The sequence below is a fragment of the Nomascus leucogenys genome, chromosome X (genome assembly GCF_006542625.1).
Source record: "Nomascus leucogenys isolate Asia chromosome X, Asia_NLE_v1, whole genome shotgun sequence".
In the NCBI taxonomy this organism is placed as follows: Eukaryota; Metazoa; Chordata; class Mammalia; order Primates; family Hylobatidae; genus Nomascus; species Nomascus leucogenys.
Window position 1 is genome coordinate 115,446,239 of NC_044406.1, and position 16,789 is coordinate 115,463,027.

Sequence of the window (16,789 nt, forward strand, 5' to 3'; positions counted from 1 at the left end):
AAAAATAACAGATGTTGGCGAGGTTGCAGAGAAAAAAAAAACACTCACACACTGCTGGTGGGATTGTAAATTAGCTCAGCTCCTGTAAAAAGAAGTTTGGAGATTTCTCAAATAACTGAAAATAGAATTACCACTTGACCCAGCAATCCCATTACTGGGTATGTATCCAAAAGAAAATAAATCGTTCTACCAAAAAGACACATGCACTCGCATGTTCATTGCAGCACTGTTCACAATAGCAAAGACATGGAATCACATCAGCCTTGGTGCCCATCACTCTGACTGGACAAAGAAAATGTGGTATATGTACACCATAGAATACTATGTAGCCATAAAATAAATGAAACTGTGTCCTTTGCAGCAATATGGATGCAGCTAGAGGCCATTATCCTGAGTGAATTAACACAGAAACAGAAAACTGAATATCACATGCTCTCACTTATAAGCAGCAGCTAAATATTGGGTATACACAGACATAAGGATGGGAGCAATAGACACTGGGGACTCCAAAAGGTGGGAGGGAAGGAGGAGGGCAAGGGTTGAAAAACTACCTACCAGGTGCTATGTTCACTGTTTGGGTGATGGAATCAATAGAAGCCCAAACCTCAACATCACACAATATATCCATGTAACAAATCTGCACATATAACCCCTGAATCTAATGTTTTCTAAAAAAAAGTTTTCTGCCTCAGCCACATGGGAATTGTCATGTACTGCCATTTACTTCAAAGAGACCAGGTACGCAGGAGGAGAGGATTGGGCAATCAGTGCTGGTCACATTATGTTTGAGAAGCCTATTGGACATCCAAAGGGAGATGATGAAAAGGCAGTTTAGTACACGAGTATGGAGCTCAAGGGAGATACCTATAACTTTCCTATTTTGTTGTTGTTGTTTGTTTGTTTTGTTTTGAGACGGAGTCTCACTCTGTTGCCAGACTGGAGTGCAATACCACAATCTCAGCTCACTGCAATCTCCGCCTCCCAGGTAAGTGATTCTCCTGCCTCAGCCTCCCGAGTAGCTGAGACTACAGGCGTGCACCACCACACCCAGCTAATTTTTGTAATTTTGGTAGAGATGGGGTTTCACCATGTTGGCCAGGATGGTCTCGATCTCTTGACCTCGTGATCTGCCCACCTCGGCCTCCCAAAGTGCTGGGATTACAGGCGTGAGCCACCACGCCCAGCTCCTGTGTGTTTTTTATACTTGTCCAGTGCATTGTATCTATAAACAATTTACAGGATTGCTTTATGAGTGTTTGAACTTTCCATCAATGACTTCCTGTACATATCATTTTGCAACTTGCTGTCAACATCAAGTTTTTGAGATTTTTCACATTGAAACATCTAGCTCTTTCCATTTAACTCCATAGTATTCCATTATATAAATATGTCCCAACTTACGTACTTACTGCCCTATTATTACGATAATTGGGGTTGTTTGGATTTCCGAATGCATTTTTGTACTCCACAGAGTGTGATATAATGCTTTGCGGTGCTGGGCACACAGATAGTAAATGATTGAGTATTTCTGTTCACCTGCATCTGTGTGCCTGGGATCATTAATTCCCAGGCAACAGGGAACACATCATATCTGTTGATTTCACAGGGACTTATTTACTAAGCTAGGACCAGCTAGATTTCTCCCTGGTGATATTTGGTTAGCCATGTTGTCCAAGGTGCTGGAAAGTAACAGCAATAGGGCAGGTGCCATGGCTCACACCTGTAATCCCAGTATTTTGGGAAGCTGAAGTGGGCAGATCACATGAGGTCAGGAGTTCAAGACCAGCCTGGCCATGGCAACACCCCATCTCTGCTAAAAATACAAAAGTTAGCCAGGTGTGGTGGCACACACCTGTAGTCCCAGCTACTCGGGAGGCTGAGGTGGGAGAATTGCTTGATCCCAGGAGGTGGAGGTTACAGCGAGCTGAGATTACATCATTGTAATCCAGCCTGGGCTACACAGTGAGACTCTGTCAAAAAAAAAAAAAAAAAAAAAAAAAGAAACAGCAATGGTTTTTACTTTGCTAATTATCTCAGACCTTAGTGGCTTAAAACAGTGAGTTTATTATTTCACAGTTTCTGTGGGTCAGGGATCTGAGTACAGCTTAGCTGGACCCTCCGTCTTGGGCCCCCTCACAAGCTGCAGTCAAGGTGTTGGCCAGGGCTGCAGTCACTTCAATGCTCAACAGGGGAATAATCCATTTCCAAGCTCACTCACATGGCTGTCAACAGGAGCCTTCAGGTGCTCACTGGCTATCAGACCAGAGCCACAGTTTCTTGCTGGCTATTGGCTGGCTCAGTTCCTTGCAACACAGAACTCTGCAGAGGGCAGTTCACAACATGGCTGCTGGCTTCCTCAGAGCAAGCGAGTGAGAGATGGTGAGTGTGTGAGAAAGGCAGGAGTCAGTCTCACAATCTAATCTTGGAAATGGCAGCCCATCATCTTTGCCATATTCTATTTGTTAGAAGCGAGTCACTTAGTCCAGCCCATATCCAAGGGGACGGGGTTAGACAAGGGCAGGAATACCAGGATGGGGGATTACTGGGAACTATCAGAGAAGCTGCCAAGCATGGAAACCAAAGGACTGAGGTGGGGGCAGGATCAATTGGCTGAAATGCCTGCAGAGACATTGAGGAGGATGAAGAGTGAGGAGGGGTGTAGAGTGAAAGCCACAGAGCAGGAGTAGGAGGATGGAAAACGTCTGGTATAGACCATTTGTCTCAGAACTTTGGTGGGGAAAGTAAAGTGTAAGAAATGTCAGTGGAGGGACAGGGGATCTCTGAGCACATTTGAGGGCCAAGGGGAAGAAGCCAATGCAAATGGTGGAGGGGAAGGGGAAATGTGGACTCCAGGCTCCTAGGAGAAGAGGAAGGGCATCTTGTCATCTACCCCTGAACATTTCTACGGTGCTCTGTAGGTAAAAAAGAACTTTTCCATAAACAGTTTACCCTTGAACAATGTGGGTTTGAACTGCACTGGTCCACTTATTCGTGGATTTCTTTTTTCAACCAAACACAGATTGAAAATAGAGTATTCACATATTGTGAAACCTGTGTACATGGAGGGGAGACTTTTTGTGTATGTGTCTCAAAGGGCTGACTGTGGGACTTGAGTGTACATGGATCTTGGTATATGCGGGGGTCCTGGAACTAAACGCCCGTGGATACCAAAGGATGACTATACAGGCTTACTTGAGCCTCATATCAATCCAGCGAGGTTAGCAGAACAGGGATCGCATTGTCCCTATTTTAGATGAAGAAACAGATGCAGAGAGGTGACATGGCTTTCCCTAGGTCATATAGGCAATAAACGGCCAAGCCGGGACTAGAGTTCAGATATCCAGTCTCTAAGTGTTTCAAGTCTAGTGCTGGCTTCTCATTAGGCCTCAGCACTTTCAGCGAGCTGCTCCTCTGCTCAAGTCCTCTCCCTTGTGTCTGTAAGGTCGAGAACTCTCTTCCCCCAACAGGGAACTGAATGAGTTTCCAGTTCAAGCAGGCCAGGCAACGGCTGGAAATGAGTGAGAATTCCTTGACTATCAATCAAGGGGCTGTAACCCAAATTAAGGTTGAAGTTGTGAGGGTGGTGTGGGGAAGCCCCTGCATAGTGGGCTGGTAAGATGCACGCCACGGGTCAGTGGGACTCTAGGCCCAGTGAGGGAGTATTGCGGGGAGCATTCACGTGGGCCAAGTAAGGGCCGGCACGGAAGACAGGCGGGCTGGGAGCCTGGCTCTCACTGCGAATGAGCTGTCCCCATTATTTCCTCTTCCAGCCACTCAGCCCTGCTGGCTCTCGAAGCAGCTGACAAGCCCAGTGAAAGAGTTTCCATCCAGGCCTGGAAGGCCCCAGTGAGAGCTGGGCAGCTGCTTTTATCCAGCCTTGGCAAGGCATTTCAGCTGGAGTCCAGCCCACTTTGGGCAACATTTGGAAACTTACTGAGGAAATGGAGGTCTCCCTTTTAGGAATCCTGCCCCACCCCTGCTCCCACCATGGGCCTTAGTTTTTCCCCAGGAAACCTGGAGCACCTTGAGACTGGGGGACTGTGTCTGCCCCAGCAGGCAGGAAACCAGGGGCTCAAACTTCCCAGCCCTGCCCTTTGTGAGCTCCTAGGATACACACAATTCATTCTGACCCTGGGACAAGGAGCCAGTGAACCAGTCATCTATAACCACCTGAGCTACACAGGGCCCCAGAGAAACCTTCCAGACCCTCATTTGTCAGCTAAAGAAATTGAGGTACAGAATGGGGAGGGATTTGATCCAGGATCACAGAGCCACTGAGTGGCAGAATGAGAGGGCCATAGTTTGGAGGAGACTCGATGCTAAAGAAAAAGGGACTGTCAAGCAGCTAAGGTAGGAGTTCCTCTACGCAGAGTTTAGAGAGTCGATCCAAGAAACACTTGAAGCGTGCGAGTGGCATAGACTAGGTGCTCAACAAACGCTGCATAAATAAATAAATGGAACTGATTGTTGCTGCAGGGGAGCTGGGACGGACTAGGCCACGAGAATAGAAAACTCTGCCCTGGTCTGGGTCCTGCTGGGTCCAGATCAGTGACACTAGAATAGCCAGCCTGGGCTTTTTTCCCATGGGAAAGTAGGACAACTCTGACCAGAAACTGGGGTAATGGCAATGGGGGGAGGGAGTAGATTAGAGGGAGAGATGCCCCACCCTTACTTGGGATAAAGAGCTCCCCTCTTGCTTCCCCCTTCATTTTTACTGATTGCTTACTTGTTGCCAAGCATTATCAGAAACACACACACACACACACACACACACACAGCATTAACACACACGATCCCTATGAGGATGAGGCAGGCACTATCATTGCCTCCATCTTATAGATAAGGAAACTGGCCCCAAGAAGTTCAGTGCCTTGCCCTTAGTCTCCTAGCTGATAAGAAGTAAAGCTGGGATCTGAACCCGGGCCATCTGACTTCAATACCTATGCTTCTAACCGCTAGGTTATACTGCCATTTCGCTGAGCAAGGCAGCTTGTAGTGGAGCTGATGCCCCTGTGGATCGAAGGCCCACTCACTCACACACTCACAGCCACCCCTGCTTGGAGGTGGCATAGCAGGGAACAAGTTGGGGTTTGCCAGAGGCCCCAAGGCCTCCACCCCACCTCTATCTCGGGGCCTAAGGTGTCTCCCTCCTGGCCTCTTTTAGGAATGGTAGGGTCATTAGCCCAATGAAGGCTTTGCCATGAGTTTCTCAGACCTTTGCAGGGATAGCAGGGCCCTAAGGAGACTGAACCACGGTGGAAAAATCTGAATAGGAATGGAGGAGGAGGGTACAGGGCAGCCCATTATTATCTCTGGTCATTTAACACTTCTTAAACACCTACTATGTGCCTGTACAGGGGGCTGGAACTACAGCAATGGACCAGAGACCTGTCCCTGCAGTTAGAGAGCTCACAGCCTAGAGGGGGAGAGCAACTAGCAAACAGACTACAGAGAGGGAAACTGAGGCCCAGAGAGGTCAAAGGCCTTGCCCAGGAACACTCAGTGGGTGAGTCACAGAGCTGGGCCCAGAGTCAGTGCTCAGACTCCCAATCCAGCATGATCCCTGCTACAGAAAAAGCAAGCAAATGCAAACAAGCTCAGATGAAAGAGGGGTGTTATGAAATAAGGAGAGGCATGAGGCAGGCAGGGTTAGGCAGAAGGGCTATCCTACCGGAGATGGAGTTCAAAGGAGGGTGCTACAGTCTGAATGTGTGCCCCAAAATTCATGTGTTGAAACGTAACAGCGAATATGACAGTATTAAGAGGTGGGGACTTTCGGAGGTGAGTCATGAGGGTGGAGCATTCATGGATGGCATTAGGGCCCTTATAAAAGGACTTGAAGGAGTTGGTTTGTTGGCTTCTCCTCTTCTGCCATGTGAGGACACAGTATTCCTTCCCTTTTGCTCTTCTGTCCTTTCCACCACCTGAGGACACAAGTGTCCCTCCCTTCCAGAGGATGCAGCAACAAGGTGCCATCTTGGACGCAGACTGCCGCCCTCAACAGACAACTGAACCTGCCAGCAGCTTGATCTTGGACTTCCCGGCCTGCAGAACTGTGAGAAAGAGATTTCCGGTTATAAGTGACTTAGTCTCAGGTATGTTGTTATAGCAGCACAAACAGACTAAGACAGGGGAAGGATGTCCAGGTGGAGGGGTGCAACTGGAGAAAGCTCAGTGCTCAGTGAGCCCCAGTGAAGTCCCAGGAAAGCCACTGGCAGCAGCCCACACGCTTGAGCGGTTCCTGGACAGCCAAAGGAGGAACCACACCCACCAGGCCCACCAGCCTTGGATGTGGCCCAGAAAGGCCAAGCGCTTAGTAATTGGGGAAGTGACTGTCTGCTGCTGCCCCAGTCCAAAGGAATAATTATGGAATGTTTACATGATGTGGTGTTCCTGACACCTTCTCAAGTTTCCATGGCAACTAGGAACCAACACCCCCCCACCCCCAACCCAACCCACAAGATGTTCTGTCTGTTGTGGCCAGCAGCTGTGTCATGTTGTGAATAAATAACACATGCCTGGCCTTGGAGACTGGAGTTACCCTACAGTCATCCCTGACAGGGCAGACTTAGTGAGGGGATAGGGGTGCAGCAGGCAGTAAGGTGTCTCTAATGCTTTGAATGCATCCACCTGCCTCAGCCCAATGTCACCAGAGATAGGCCATGGGTCAGCATTCATCCCAGTGATCCCTCCTGGAGCTAGTAAGGGGACGTCCCTGCTAAAGAGATGCTCAATGTTTAATACACCCAAGCTTCAGTTTACTCCCCTTGAGCTTTTGTTTTCTCATCTGTTGAAGATACCCATGCCTGTCTCAATAACTTGTTATAAAGAAGAGATGAGATGACAACCAGGGCCAGGCGCCGTGGCTCATGCCTGTAATCCCAGCACATTGGGAGGCTGAGGCGGGCAGATCACCTGAGGTCAGCAGTTCGAGACCAGCCTGAGCAACATAGTGAAACCCCGTCTCTACTAAAAATACAAAAATTAGCCAGGCATGGTGGCACGCAAGAGAATCTCTTGAATCCAGGAGGTGGAGGTTGCAGTGAGATCGTGCCATTGTACCCCAGCCTGGGCAACAGAGTGAGACCCTGTCTCAAAAAAAAAAAAAAAAAGATGACAACCAACCAGCATAGAAAGCATATCCTACCATAATGGCTAGCACTTATTAGGTGCTTAAAAATGTCACATCTGGAAGGTTCGTTCTAAACATTTGTGCCTGCCCCCACAATGGAACCTTCTCTCCTCCCCAGATCCCCAGATCCATGAATAAGTGGAAGGGCAGAAGCTCCAGTGGTCCTCTGGAAGTCAGAGAACCCAAGTTAGAGGTCAATAGCGTCCTGGTGGATTGGGAGTAACCCTACAAACATGAGACTCCTGAGTTTTAGCTCTGGCTGTCCTAATGGCTGGCAGTGGGGCCTCGGGCAAGTAACTTGCCCTTTCTGGTTCTCGGCCTCTCTGTCTGGACTATGAGATGGAGTGGCCTAGACCAGAGGTTTTTCAAATTGTGTTCCACAGAAGCTTGGGTGCCTCAGGGGACTCTGTGGTAGGGAGAGGGATGAGACTGAATGGGTGGGGCTCTGGGCCCTTGAGCCTGCTTTGATGGAATTTATATGTGCCAAGGCTTTAAAAAAATGATGAGTTCATGTCCTTTGTAGGGACATGGATGAAACTGGAAACCATCATTCTCAGCAAACTATCGCAAGGACAAAAAACCGAACACCGCATGTTCTCACTCATAGGTGGGAATTGAACAATGAGAACACATGGACACAGGAAGGGGAACATCACACTCCGGGGACTGTTGTGGGGTGGGGGGAGGGGGGAGGGACAGCATTAGGAGAGATACCTAATGCTAAATGACGAGTTAATGGGTGCAGCACACCAACATGGCACATGGATACATATGTAACAAACCTGCACATTGTGCACATGTACCCTAAAACTTAAAGTATAATAATAATAAAAAAATAAAAATAAAAAATAGTTTGAGGCCAGGCACAGTGGCTCACGCCTGTAATCCCAACACTTTGGGAGGCTGAGTCAGGTGGATCACCTGAGGTCAGGAGTTTGAGACAGGCCTGGCCAACATGGCAAAACTCCGTTTCTACTAAAAATACAAAAATAAAAATAAAAATAACTGGGTGTGGTGGCAGGCACTTGTAATCCCAGCTACTCAGGAGGCTGAGGCAGGAGAATCACCTGAACCTGGGAGGTGGAAGTTGCAATGAGCCAAGGTCGTGCCATTGCACTCCAGCCTGGGCAAGAGAGCGAGACTCCGTCTCAAAAAAAAAAAAAAAAGTTTGAAAACTCTGACCGCATGCTTTTGGCTTTGATAGGGAAAGAGAGCTCCTTGGCCACTTCCTCAACCCCAGAGTGCATGAGTTCCCTGGCCTGGGAGCAGATACACCAAGAGAGGCACTGGATCCCAAAGGTACCCCAAGGCTCCATTTTCTCCCACACCACCCATCCTGAGCTGTCTTTTTGTCCCAGAACTCCTCCCTGACAGTTCCAACTGCCCAAAACCAGGCTACTTCCACCAGATGCCCTGAGGAACAGTATGGCAAGGGGCCCTGGGCAGAGAAGACGCCGAGGAGGAGGAACAGGCCCTGGCCACCTCTTTCCTTTAGGAGGGTATGACAGTTCCCAGTGGCCTAACCTCCCAGGGCGTTCTCCCAGAGTGTGGAGGGCGGGGGCCTAATCTGCATTTGGGACAAAGCCTACCCGGTGCTCGAGTGTTGTTGTCATGGAAACCCAAAAGGTGTTATTAGCATCTTTTCAACTCAGTGGCCCTGTGTGGTCCAGTCCATGCAATCTTAGCAGTAGCACACCGTCACCCTGGCAACCCATTAGCCTAGTGTTGTTACCATGGAAACTCCAGTAAGGTCGATCAGTCCGGGAAGTTCCCAGAGGAGACAGGCACTGGGAGATCCCCCCAGCAGTGCCCACTTTGAGGGTCTCCCAGCTGAGAGTGACCCGCTCTGCTTACACTGACAGTAGTTTAGGATCTTTTCTGGAGCGAGCTAACAGTCCATGTGACAGAAAAGAATTTGGCCCTGCAGACTGGCAGGTCTATGCCTCGTTACCATGGAAATGCTGCTCGTCAGGATCTCAAAGCACAGTGCAAAACTAACTCTTCCAGGAGACTGAGGCTGGCAGGAAAGGAGGCTGTGAGCCTGTTCTTCATTCACATGCCCATTCATTCATTCGTTCATTCAGTATTTAGTGCATGCTCATTAATACAGTGGGCACTGCGTATGTCCTAGGCTCTAACTGGAGCAAACAGGTGGGCTCACCAACTCTCTTCAATTGAAAAGTATATTGAGGTGGAGGGGACCATCTTACTTCCTGTGTCAACCTCCATTGGAGGAAAAGGAGTTGACATGCCCAAAAGAATGGAATCAGGGGATCTCTATGTGTCGAGGGGTACAGGGAGAATGCTTGCTTTCTGTAGCCTCCTGTTTTTCACCTATCCCCTGCTTAAGCCTTCAGGAAACAGATCTTTGTGTGGTCTGGATCACCAAAGGCTTGGCCAGACATGCTAGAAGTTTCCAGCAGCCACAGCTAAGTGAAGTTAGAACAGGCCACGTTGGGAAGTAATGAGCTCCCCATCACTGGAGATGTACAAGCAGAGGCAAAAAAAATCCTGCTCAGTGAGGGCCACGTAGAGCCCGCAGAGCACAATGATTCAGAGCTCAGATTCTGGAGCCAGATAGCCAGCCTTCAAATCTTGGCTCAGTTTACCAGCTGTGTGACTTTGGGCAATTCACTTAATCATACTGAGCCTTGATTTCCTCATTTGTAGATGGGAATGATAAGAGTTTCTTCCTCATGGGCTTGTTGTGGGGATTAAATGAGTATAAGATATAAAGCACTTAGAACAGTACCTAACATATAATTGCTCAAGAAATGGTAGCTTGTATTATCCCTTGATGGCCCAACTAAGGTCCCTGACAAGCTTGGGATTCTATACGACTATAGGTCACAAATCTTCCTGCACATGGAAAATCAGAAAGGGACTCTGGCAAGGGTAAGATTCTGTGCTGACCAGAGAGCTGGCTGAGGGTAGCACCTCAGAGCTTTGAGCTCATCACCACTTGCGTGCTTCCAGCAATAGTTTTCCTTTCCAAGTACTTTTGGATCCATGTCTCAATTGAGCCTAAAGACAACAGCAAAGGGCTCAGTTACCATCCCCTGTGATAGGTAATGGGAAGTAAAGCTAAGAGCGGGAGAGTGGCTCACCTACCAAGTGGCACAACTGGGATGGAAGCTTTCTCTCTGTCACACCACCTCACAGTCCCCAGGGCCGCCATAAGGGGAGGACAGCAGTTGGGAAAGGGCAAGTCATGGGCTGGGCAGAGGAGGAGCCCAGCATGACAGTAACCTATGAAAATCAGCTTTCCACTGTCTGCACTTCTGCAAGGAGGAGTTGAGGCCAAAGCCAGGGAGCAGAAGGGGGTATTTCCTAGAAATGCTGCGGGTGTGGCTGGTGTGCTCCACCCATGGGCAGAGGACAAGGCTTGGCCTGCGTGTGAGCACTCACTGGAGCTGAACTTGGAGCCTCCAGAGCTCCCATCCCTCTGACCTCACTCAGAAAGCTTTCCCTTTGGGCAAAGTCCAAGGGGGTCATTCAACTTCTTGATCTGACACTTCTGCTTTCAACCTAATAGCTCAAGTATTTAACGGATGGCTCATGGCCTCACCAAGGGATTTTGCTTGCTGAGACTAGCAAGGTGGGCTAGTGTTTTCATGCCATTTGGAGGAGCAATGACAAAGGATTGTTTAAAAAAAAAAAAAACTTTGCCTGAGAACGAGAGTAACGCCCTAACTCATTGCCTCATGAAGCTCCAGGTTAAAATGCACACGTTACCTGGGAGTATGGGAATTGGACAGGGGCAATAGTGAAAAATCTTTAATAGCCAGCAAGGTCTGGACACCAACTGATTAGAATGTTTGCTGGCCAGAAACACGCTACAGGGATGCACCAGCCCAGATAGAGGAAAACAGCAGCCCTGGATGTGGGCCTTGGCAGGGGCCGGGTGAAGGGAGGGTTTGCTCCTTGAGAGGTCCCATGAGCACATGCAAGAATCAGATCTGCCTGCGGCCACCAGAAGGTATGAGATTTCCCACAGCAGCTGGTGTTGGGGGTGGGGGCGCAGGGTTGGTGTACCTGGTAAGGGGAAAACTGGTGGGAACATGGGGTTCACCGAGGGAAGAGCTCCTTGGGACAGCTCGAGGGCCAGACAGCCTAGGACAGTCCTGTAAGGATGCAAATGGGGCCTGGCCTGGCCTTGGAGACCCAGATGTTGCCCTCTGCCCTCGCAGACTTCACCCCCGGTGCCTCCGGGTGGCAACTTCTCTCCCTCTCTCAGTGAACATGCATACGGACTATAATATGCTACACAGCGTGGAGCAAATATGCATACCCATTCGGTCTTCACACAACCACATGCATGGAGCCCACGTATGCCCATGACCTGTAGAGGCACCCTCTCACCCTCTCAAGTCAGTGGGGCACACCCGCAAAATTGTTTAGACTCAGAATCTTGGAGCAGAAGCAATTTTAGAGCTGCCCCCCTTAAAAAAGTCGTCTTTGATGAACGCCAGTCAGCCACTCCGCTACACACACTTTAGCCTTTGCTCGTTCTCACACCTCCTGCAGAACAGGAAAGAGGAGATGACCTCGGGAACTTTCTCAAAATGGCCTGTGCCTAGACTTGGCGCAAGCCTCAAGAAGTCCCTGCAGTTCCAGGACTCAGCCAGCAGGGGGCAGCCTCTCATGACACACTGGGTTTCCCCCAAAGAATAAGCAGGCTTGGAGGAGAAAGGGAGGCCGAGTGCAGAGAAAGGGAAACATATAAGAAGTTTCCAAAGTGTCCGGCCATCAAGCTGACCCAGATGCATGTAGCCAGCCACTCCTGTGGGTGGGGAATTCTCAGCCCCTCATATTCAGCTAGTGAATTTGATAGAGTCTGGGCAAGTTATCAGAAGACGATGTCTTAGTGACAATAGTACATCCTGCTTGCCCAGCCTAGAGCCACAGAGGGAATCAGCCAGCACACAGGAGTTCAGTGGAATCTCTCATTCTGCAAGTCACAGCCTCTCTCAGGGCCTGCTTCGTTGTCTGTGAAATGGGTTTAACAATAAATCACATCTGCTTCCTCCCACCTTGGTGCTTTGGACACAAGCCCTGTGCTCCCTCTGCTGAGACCTCCTTTCTCCAGCTTAACCCCCACTCACTCCTGAGGTGTCAGCTCCCACTTCACCTCCAGGAAGCTTTCTCTGACCCTAGATCGTGCACTCAGTGATAAACTTCCTAGAGGCCTGTTTTTCGCCTCCAGGGCCCTTGCCACAGTTCCTGGTTAGACATTCGGTTGTGATTTTCGAATAACATCTGTTTCCCTCTCCAGGTATTAAGGAATGTGGTACAAAGTAGGCCCTCAATAAACATTCAGTGAATGCTGAGAAATGAATTCCCATAGCCCCTTTACAGATCAAAAAGCACTTTCACATGCAAACAGGGTGGTCTTCATGGTACCCACTGAGAACGGTGGGGTTTTTTCCCCCTGTTACACACACAGCACTCTCTACTGTACCAAACATTTTAACTTCAGAAACTTCAGTCACTAGAAGCCCGAGAGGGAGCCAGGGATTCTTACTTCCATTTTAGAAAAGGTAAAGCTGAGGCCTAGAAGGCCGAAGTGACTGACCCAGGCTTGGAACTTGGAGGAGTCAGGATGTTTAAGTCTCCGCATCCCATGCTGGAAGGTATGATCATTACATTCCCTCATTATCACTGTCAGCATCGTCACCTCCATTGTGGCTATGGCCATGCCTAGTCTGGTGAGGAGGTGTATGGTTGGCGAGCACAAAGGCTTTTGGAGGTGGGGGGCAGAAGTCTGGGTTCCAATTCTGTCCTCACCTGCAGGTGACCATCAGGGCTAGGAGAGCATCCAGGGAGGCTTCATGGGGGAGGCGAGCCTTGGCTGGCAGTTGGAGGACCCGGAGAATTGGAGGAAGGTGGAGAACTTGGGAAGGGAAGTCTGGGGAAACTAGAAGAGCACTGGAAATGGGTTTTGGGTGACTTAGGCTGAGGCTTTTCCTGCTTCTGCTTCCTAAAAGATGGGTATGAAGTTCCCTCCGTCGCAGGTCCTGCTGAGGCCAGTGCGCAGTCTCAGGGCGAGGGGAACATCCCTGGGGTTGCGGGGGAGTGGTACAGAGGGCGCTGTGACTACAACAGCTAGTGAGGGATGTCACACCCTCACCACACACCTTTCGCTTGTGCCTCCCAGGGGAAAGGTGAGGACCAAGTCTTTCTCCACTGTTCCTCCTCCACTGTCCCTTGCATGGTGTCCTGCACAGAGTAGGCGTTTTTTTTTTTTTTTTCTTTTGCTGTTGTTTGTTTTGCTTGTTTGTTTGAGACGGAGTCTTGCTCTGTCATCCAGGCTGGAGTGTAGTGGTGCAACCTCTACCTCCCAGGTTCAAGAGATTCACCCACCTCAGCCTCCTGAGTAGCTGGGACTACAGGTGCCCACCACCACGCCCAGCTAATTTTTGTATTTTTAGTAGAGACGGGTTTTTGCCATGTTGGCCAGGCTAGTCTCGCACTCCTGACCTCAGATGATCCACCCACCTCGGCCTCCCAAACTGCTGGGATTACAGGCATGAGCCACCACGCCTGGCCAAGCAAGCGCAGGCATTTTTTAGCTGATTGTCCAGGAGACTGATTATTTGGGGTAGGGGTAGGCCAAAGAGCTCTTTATAGGCTTGGGTTCTAAAAGTTTGGGCATAGATTGAGAGAAGGGGAGCTCCTTTTGAAACTTACACAAGGCATGGGACCTAAAACTTGACAGGCAATTTGGGAGTGGGAATGGGGATGGGGCAGGCTGTGGAGCTGAGCTAGAGGGTAGCCCAGAGTAGAGGGAAGGAGGAAAGAGGATAATCAGATCAGAAGTTCTCTGCAGTGCTGGAGGTGGAAGGGGCTGTGTGGTGAGATTCCCTCCTCCATCCCCCTGCACTCCTCACTGGGACCTTTTTCCTCCTTGCTTTGTTTATCTTCTCTTCTCTTTCCATATCCCTCACATCTGAGGAGTTGGGAATTTCCAAAGGAGAGAGGAACTCCAGGCTTCCAGAAAGCTCAGGAGCCTAGAGATATGGGGGATGAAACCCCCCATAACGTATGCCAAAGTCACCAGCCTCTATCCCTACACCTGCTGAGGAGGGAGCCAGAGATGTCTCTGCCTAGATGGAAAAAGAGGCACCCTCTTCCCAGCAGGCCTCTAACAGCCCCCAAATCACAAGCAGTTCTGTTGCCCTGGGACTGAGGGTGCCAAAGCGAAGCCCCTCCCCTACAGACGAGAGGTGACTGCAGCCCTGGAGGGAATGCTTGGCATTTCAGCAGTGCCTTTGCCTTTCTTTAAAGCAATGTCACCTTGTTTCTCTCAGTTCGTTTGCACATACCACAGATCTTTAGACTAATGGCTTGCCTTCTCGGTGCCTCAGTTTCCTCAGCTATAACATGGGATTGTGATGGGGACTGGGTAAGTCAGGACAGGTGAAGTTCCTCAAACAGTGCTTGGCACATGAGAAGCGCTCTATACGAGTTTGCTAGGACTATCTAGCTATGTTCCTTTAAGAGTTCACTTACCCTTTCTGAGTCCCACTTTCTTCATTTGTAAAAATAACAGGGCTTAGGGTACTGAATGATCTCTCAGGCTCACGTCAGCTCTGCCCTTCTATGATTCTGTGTGTTTAAGGTAGGGAAAGCAGAGATTGTCATCCTATGAAAATAGATGATGGAGAACCAGGACCCCTAATAGATGAACAGACCTGCCTGGAGTCACACAGCCAGTTACTGGCCAAGCTGGGGTTAGGATCCAGAGCTCAGAACCCCAAGTTTCACGCCACCAGGCTAGCTCTGCAGCACTGTGCCAATTTTTTAACATTCAGGGAAGATCAGAAAGCATTTAATTTGTGCAAAGGGAGAAGTATGGAATGGAGGTTCCAGCAGCTCCTGGGGTTATGGGAAGCTTGTGCAACCCACGTAACCCAGCAGTGGACTTCCTCACTGGCTTAGGTTCCCATTTTCCTGCCATATGCCCAATTCTTCTCCCAGAGCTCCTCCCTACAGGTCCCTGGGTCAGGTCCTGAATTGCCTCTGGAGGGCAGCCTGAATCACCCCCCACTGTTAGCTGGGACCTCAACAAAGCCTTAGTCACAAGCAGGTGTTTCACATCTACCCACCCAAGTGTCCTGGGCAGGTGAGTAGGCTGAGGCCCAGAAAGGGCCAAGGAAAGACTTTGCTAAGCTACCCAGCAAGCCCTGGGTAGAAGCAGATTCAGGACTGGAACCCAGGTTTCTGAGCCCCGGGCCTTGTGCAGAAAGGAACCCCAATGGCCAAGCAGGTGTCCTGGAACAGGTGCCTGGCTCCACAATTCCAGACAGATCAGGTGCTAATGGTGAGCACTTAACACCTTTGGAGAGGCCTCCGGGGCTGCTGCCCAAGCTAAGCTTCTACAAGGAAAAATGCTGAGGACATGATCTGTCCCTGGGGAGGCCCTATAGCTTATCTGGGAAACCGGAAATTTCTAGTGACTGAGGCACACTCATGGTGAGAAAAAGGACCCTTAGCAGGAGCAGGGAAGCTATCATAGTTTGTTTTCTGTAGCCACAGACAGGGTAACTTATAAAGAAAAAAAACTTTATGTAGCTCACAGCTCTGGAGGCTGGAAGTCCAAGAGCATGGCACTGGCATCTGGTGAGGGCCTTTTTGCTAAATCATAATATGGTAGAATGGCATTACATGGCAAGAGGGCAAGAGTGTGCCAGCTCAGGTCTCTCTTCCTCTTCTTATAAAGCCACCAGTTCCATCATAGGGGCACAAACCTGATGACCTTATTTAATTTTAATTACCTACCAAAGGCGCCACCTCCAAATACCATCAACATATGAATTTAGGGATTAAATTTCCAAAGCATGAATTTGAAGGATGCATTCAAACCATAGCAGCAGCTGACCTGAGCCGGGGACAGACCCAGGTTTGAGGCTCTACTCACCCATGAGTGGCTCTGTGAATTTGAACAAGTGACCTCACCTCCATGAGCCTGATTTTTCATCTATAAATTGGGGAGAATGATGGCTGCCCTGTCCAGTTCTCAGGGCTAGAATGAGGCTTAACAGAGATAATAATAGTTCCCACTTAGTAGGCTCGTAACATGGGCCAGGCACTGTGCTAAACACTTTTCCCTGCATCATCACGGTCAATCCTGACCACAGTGCTATAAATTGGGCAGCAGCATCCTGCCCAAAGCAGAGAAACACGAGCTCATCCAGATCAAGACTCTTGCTGCAAGGTCACACAGGTGAGTAAATGATGGTGCCAGGATTTGAACCCTGAGCTGACTCCAGACTTCCCCTTCCACTGGAATCACTTTTTTAGTATGATTATTATCAGAGGCCATCTCATAACCAGTGTATTAAATCACTTAATTCTACACCTTGCTGCAGAATGTAGGTCTTCCCCTTGCGCTCCAGGCAAGGGTTCAGAGGCTGAGTTGAAGGGCTTGCTGATGCTTCATTTGACACAGGGCTGGGAAGCCACCTGCTTTTATAAAGATTTTTTTGGAACACAGTCATGTCCACTGGTGTATGTATTGTGTATGGCTGCTTTTGCATGTGTCAAAAACTTTACCTGCATCATCACAGTCAATCCTGACCACAGTGCTAAAAAGTAGGCAGCAGCATCAAACTCAAAGAGGTTTGAGTTGAGATAGAGATCATATGGCTCAAAAAG